The sequence below is a fragment of the Citrus clementina genome, unplaced genomic scaffold (assembly GCF_000493195.1).
Source record: "Citrus clementina cultivar Clemenules unplaced genomic scaffold, Citrus_clementina_v1.0 scaffold_7, whole genome shotgun sequence".
Taxonomy (NCBI): Eukaryota; Viridiplantae; Streptophyta; class Magnoliopsida; order Sapindales; family Rutaceae; genus Citrus; species Citrus x clementina.
This window is the reverse complement of record NW_006262075.1, coordinates 19,411,674-19,418,611: the sequence shown is the minus strand read 5'-3', so window position 1 is coordinate 19,418,611 and position 6,938 is coordinate 19,411,674. Positions and strand designations below refer to the sequence as shown.

Genomic DNA, 6,938 nt, shown 5'->3' with positions numbered 1-6,938 from the left:
CTAAGGTATACCGGTCAAAATGATAAAAGAGTCATCCTGCTTCATGTTCTGGTCTCCTTTCTGAGCATATCCCCTAATCATTGCAGTCCAAGGAAAACCAGTTGTGGCACACATGCCATCAAACAAAAATCTAGCGGAATCAATATGTCCACACTTGCAATACATTGAAATCAGTGTAATAATCACAGATACATCTAAATCAAAGCCAAAATGAATTCCATGAGAGTGAACCAACCTTCGTTGCACTAACGCCTCTAGGCACACACATGATGAAAGTATGCTAACAACTGTAGTTACATCAGGACTAAATCCATCATACATCATGTCCCTATAAAATTTAAGAGAATCATCAAACTCATCACCATACGTGCATCAGGCAATAATAGAATTCCATGAAACAATAGTCCTTAAACCTTCTTCTATCACACGAAACACCAACTCCGCCGTCTTCAAATCATCACATTTAACATAGGCAGAAATCCATCTATTACAAACTGACACATCAGCATCAACTTCGATACGAATGCCAAACGAATGAACGCTTTTCAAAGGTTCAAATGCTTTGCATGTATGGCCGCCTGTGTCAACCCCATAACCGTGACAAAATCAGCTTGGATTCCAACAAGCCTCATATTATGAAAAAGACACAATACTTTTTCAAGAAACCCATCTGAGCAAACCCCACAAGCATCGCATTCCACGACGCCACGTCTCTATAAGGCATTTCGTCAAATATATTAAACGTGCAATCTAACCGATTACGTTTCACATACATATCCACCATTGTTGTTTGCACAAGGATATCGGACCAAAAGGGTGATTTCACGATGTGGCCGTGAATCATTTGGAAGCATATAAGATCAGAGAGCTTAGCACAAGCCTTGGCTATGAAGGGAAATGTTAAGTTGTTTGGTTCGATGTCGTTTTGTTTCAATTGGCGAAAGAGAAGAAGGGCTTTGTGGGCTTCGTTTTTGTTCACAGCTTCTCTTATTTGTGAGGTCCACTGATTAATCGTTGAACTTCTCTAAATTTTGTTGAGACGTGGTGGAAGTGAAGATGCGGCCATCATTCATTGTGCTGGCGGTAAAATTAAGTCTGTTACTAACCGCTTCTAAACGTTTGGGATCTTAAAGTGTGGGAAAAATTCGGAAAAATTTTAAAACTGCAAGGTTTTAAAAACTTACAACTTAAAGCGTTTAAACCGTACGGTTTATGTGTTTTCCCAACGCTCCCCACTTTATACTTTCGGATTAGAGCATTTATATATATATATATATATATAGGACAAGGTTTTTCTGATTTTAATTATTTCGCTTAAAACATTTTGACCCATAATTTTAGCCATTGATTATTTTAAATCTAATGGCGGTGATAGAGCAATATCAAATTAGCATTATAAGTTTGTCTTTGTTAATTAGGATGCTTAATAATATGGTTCTAGCTGATTACCTGGGGGTGAGTTGAAAAGCGATGAACTAGTCTGAACCTGCCGGTTCGGTCGTTTTTCAATGATTTTAGTCAGGTCGTTGTTCGGTTCTTGAAGAATCGAACTCCTTGGTCGGTTTTTATAATTGAAATATTGCCAACACATAAAAGGGCACTAAAGATTTATTGATTGCTAGTTTCATTTTTTTTTTTAAACAGTAATTATTATTTACATTTTTTTAATTCATTTTAGTCTCTGCAATAACTTGGTTGCTTTACCAACCCTTTTAATTTGAAATCAATTTCTCACGCTGGAATGCACATTTAACTAATTCATACAAAACCATATATCATACCTTAACTTTTAGGTGAAACCAATGATCCCTCTTTTATATGAGCTTATGAATCATTAAAGGACCAAATCTTCTCATGTTTCGAGCCTTCACATCGACAAATATAGATATGTGATTGATAGTAAATAACAGAATAGATCTTGAGTACACATGATCAATTAAAAATATGTGACAAAAAGCATATTGTTAAAAGATTTTGTTAACACATATAAGAAGATGATCCCGATTCATTAATAACTCTAAACATTAGTTTTTGTGTTTTCTTTATTTTCAGGACATGCTTGCAGTAGCAATGGACACTTCAGCAACAACAGTCGAGTGGGCACTTTCAGAACTCCTCCAGCATCCTAAAGTAATGAAGAAACTACAAAAGGAGCTAGAAAAAAATTGTGGGCCTAAGCAGAATGATTGAAGAATCAGATTTAGAAAACCTCTAATACCTTGACATGGTTGTCAAGGAAACCCTGAGGCTTTATCCTATAGCGCCATTGCTAATTCCACACGAATCTACCGAAGACTGCATAGTTAACGGATTCCACATTCCCAAAAAATCAAGAGTAATTACATACGTTTGAGCAATTAGAAGAGATCCTGAAGCTTGGAATGATCCTGAATTTATTTATTTTTTTTTTTCCGGAAAGATTTGTTGGGAGAAGTATTGATCTCCGTGGACGCGACTTTCAGCTTTTGCCATTTGGTTCTGGCCGCAGAGTGTGCCCTGGAATGCAATTGGGACTCACCATTGTAAAGCAAGTGATTGCACAGCTTGTGCATTGCTTTGAATGGGAGCTTCCTAGGGGAATGTTGCCAATTGAATTGGACATGACAGAAGAGTTTGGCCTTATAACACTTAGGGCCAAACATCTTTTGGCTATTGCAAGTTATTGCCTTAAGATTTAATTATAATTTTGTTTGTTTGATTTCTGGATTAATACAAAGTACTTTTAGGAGAAAAAAGTTAAACAAATTAACATGTAAAATCATTTTTCACTCAACAATTACTTCAAAGAAGATTCTTTTGTAATATTTGAAAGTAGATTTATTACCCAGATATTTGAGTTTTGTAGCATTATAATTATTCTAGAAGGTTTTCATAAAATTTTAATTATAAGTAGCAGCAAATTAAAATAATATTAAAAATAATTGGACAGCTGAGAGCTTTATATATATTTTTTTAAAGTTTAGAAAGGTAAGGGAATGGGCAAACACCAAATTAATTTTTTGGCACCAATATTCTCTCCCAATTTTAAAATTTGGATTGCTAGTTAAAAAAAAAAAAACAACCTGATCACTCAGAGCATCAATGTTATTATTCATTCAATAAACCTAAGCTTATTAAATAATTGATATGATTATTACTTAATAATTTTTAGTGATAGGGCCCATTTTTTATTATTGGGAAGCTTAAAAATGATTTTGATAAGTTAATGGTTAATTTTGAAAACCAGTAGAGAATCTTCACATTTGTTACATTTAAAAAAAAAATATCCTTATTTAAATAGAAATAAACTCAGTGAATTAACGAAAATCAGTTAATCTTTTAGAGTGATGATACAGCCACAAATTCTTGTACAAACTAATGTGGTATTAATTCATTGGTTGAATGAAAATATAAAATAATAGAAATAAATCATGTGGGTCAAGAGATATTTAATTCAACCAATGAATTAATGTCACAACAGTTTATACAAATTAAATTTATACAAGAGTTTGTGGCTATATCATTACTCAATCTTTTATTATCAATTCTTTTAAGATGAAAAAATAAAAGAACTATAATTAACAAAATAAAAAAATCATATTTTTTTTTTTCAAATGTTATATAAAAATAATCAAAAGTATTACATACATACATGGTTACATTTTTTAAATTTTTTTTTTAAATGTATAGGGGCTGGCATGGCATAAATCTATTGTTAACCATCTGTCTCCCCGGGATTTGAAAAGGATGGTCGGCTAAATTAAATTTCTTGAAATCTAATTGGGCTAGCCCCTGGGAACATATAAATATGTATATAAATCTGTAAATAAAATTTGTTTAACATTATATACATTTTAATCGTTTGCAATCTTACAATAGTTTAATAGTAAAATTTATGAAATATATTTAGTTATTTTTAAAATTCACAGCACTTTTAAAGACAATTTATTTTAAAACTGTTAAAAAGTCAAAGCCGTATGGTGGCTTTGCCACGCACACGGTTTGGACACTTTTTGCACGCGGTTTGAATGTGTTTTGAACGTGGTTGGGACACATTTGGGACGCAGTTTTCTTGATATTTGTTTCATGAATAGTGCCAACATTTTTTTCTATAAATAACTAAGCATTCTTTATTTGTTTAGTATCCCAAAAATTTGTTAAGCTTATAAATCTCTAAGCTTTTGAGAGAAGTATGTCTGGGGAATTTATTTTTCCTGCAGAGTGTGAGAGAACTAGGTATATTTGGATTTTTGGGAAGTGAGATTTGTTAGTCAAATATTTTTACTCTATTAATTGTTAAATAAACAATTATTCTTTTTTGCCTCCGTGTATGTAGGTTTAATTACCGAACCACATTAAATAATTGTGTCCTTTATTTTTCTGTAATTAGTTGGTGCGCTTAATTCCGCATTCTGTGCACAATAAGTGGTATCAGAGCTGACGGTTCGTACTTGGGGGATATGGTATTGTTCACGTAAACAATATTGTTCACGTAGATGAAACTATTGCCATATACATTACTGTTCATGTATGGTACTAGTCACGAATACGATGGAGACGACCATTTGTACTTGGGAGACAGTCTATTGTAAAGTAGTGTGTAGTTTTGCATGTTTAGGAAAGTTCTGTCAACAAAGCGATAAGAGCCAAAGGAGTCTGGGTTTTAAGTGGGATCATTGTGACCCCTCCATTCTCCTACGAAATTTCCAAATGCATTTATTCATGCAAAATTAACATCATAGAGGTTGTTTTTCAAGTGAAATAGTTCGTTGAGAAAATGGTAGAATGTGAAACTTCCAGAACTAGGGAGAGATCTACTGAAACTATTTCAGGAGACACTTTAGGTGGGAGGTGAGATTTGTCAAATCATCATTCAACATCTGTTATAAGAGGCCAAAAGATCAATGTTGAAAAATTTGATGGGAAAATCAACTTCGGCATGTGGAGGAGCGAAGTTATGGATGTCCTTATTCAAATCGATCACGATATTGTTCTAAAAAATAAAAGACACTTGTATGATGAAGAAACTTGGGATCGTATGAACAAGAAAGTTTGTCGTCAGATCAGATCTGGTTTGACCAAGGAGGTGAAATACTTGGTGAAAAATGAGGAGTCTGCGATGACTTTGTAAGGTACATTGGAGAAGAAGTACCTATATGGCTTTCGAATGAAGCCAGGGGTGTCAATGCACGATCATGTCTCAAGATTTGAAAAGTTACTTGCTGATTTGAAAAATCTTGATGAAGATATTAAAGATGAAGTCAAGGCTATGACTCTGTTACACTCACTACCAAATGAATATAGTCATTTTGTGAGTACCTTAATATATAAAAAAAGCGTGATCATCTTCAAAGATGTTTGCACAGCATTGACCAATTTAGAAATTCAGAATAATGATAAACATTCTGAAAGTGCATCGTCTGAAGCTTTGTTTGCTAAAGAAATGACGATAGAGAAAAAGAAGAAGCGTGGTGGAAAGAATTCTGGATCCAAATCGAGAAGTAGAAATTAGCTTGGGATTAGTGTGCCTTTGGTCATGAAAAGAGTCATTGGAGGAAAGATTGTCCAAAGGCTCAAAAGAGAGATGGGAAGAAACCAGTAGCAGCAAACATGGGACGTGAGGATGGAGACTTAGACTACTCACTATCTATTACATTTCGGCATATGTTGCAAGTTCAAGCGAATAGATACTTGATACCGGAGCAACCTACCATTTGTGTCCCGATAGGGAATGGTTTACAGATTTCAGCGAATTGGAATATGGTGTAGTTGTGATAGGGAATTATTAACTTTGTCGCACGATAGGGATAAGTACAGTTCGACTCAAGTTATTCGATGGAATGGTCAAAGAACTTAAAGAGGTTAGATTTATTCCAGATTTAAAGAAAAATCTAATTTCTGTGGGTGTTTTGAAAGGTAAAGGTTACAAGATTACTATCGAAAATGGCACAATAAAGTTTACCCATGGGGCTATGGTTATTCTGCAAGGAGTTCGACGTAACAATTTGTACTATTTGAAGGAGGTACAACTGGTGAAGCAAATGTTGTTAAAGAGCACAGTGACACCACTAAGCTATGACATGTACAATTAGGACATACTGCAAAGAAATTTTTGCAAACTCTGATGAGGTATGGACTCTTAAAATGTACCAAAACCTGTAAATTAAAGTTTTATGAGCATTGTGTAATAGGCAAGAAAACAATTGTCAAAATTTGGTACGGCTAATCACGATACTTGTGAGATCCTTGAATATGTTTTTAGTGATGTATAAGGACCAACCAAAACTGCATCAATTGGTGGAAGCCATTATTTTGTTACATTTGTTGATAATTTCTCTAGACATGTGTGGGTGTATACCATGCGAGCAAAGGATGAGGTTCTAGAGATTTTCATGAAATAGAAGAAACTGGTGGAGATTCAAACTAGCAGAAAGATCAAAGTATTGCATTCTGACAATGGGGGTGAATATACTTCTGATCCATTTCTTACAAGTATGCTAGAGTGAGGGTATAAAAAGACATTTAACGGTGAGACATACTCCGCAACAGAACAGTGTGGCTGAGCGTATGAATCGTACTTTGCTGGAGAAAGTACGGTGTATGTTATCTAATACTGGTTTAGATAAAAAGTTTTAGGCTGAGGTTGTGAGTTACACAAGTCATTTAATAAATCGGTTGCCTTTTGCTGCAATTGGATGTAAAACTCCTATGCAAATGTGGTCTGGTAAATATGCACAAGACTATGATTTCCTTCGTATATTTAGGTGTCCAAGTTTTTATTATGTCAAAGATGGTAAACTAGATCCTCGTGCTAGAAAAGCTATCTTTGTGGGATTTAAATGTGCAGTAAAAGGCTTCAAGCTATTTAGGATCTCGAAAATAAAAAGTTTGTGTATAGCAGAGATGTCACGTTTGATGAAACTTCAATGATGAAAGCTTCAAGTTCTCAACAGGTGGAT

The 6,938-nt window shown here is 34.2% G+C and overlaps 1 pseudogene; it reads right to left on the bottom strand.

Annotated features, from left to right (window-relative positions):
* Window positions 1-1,066, bottom strand: LOC112097020 (annotated as a pseudogene).
* Window positions 1,067-6,938: the final 5,872 nt, after the last annotated feature.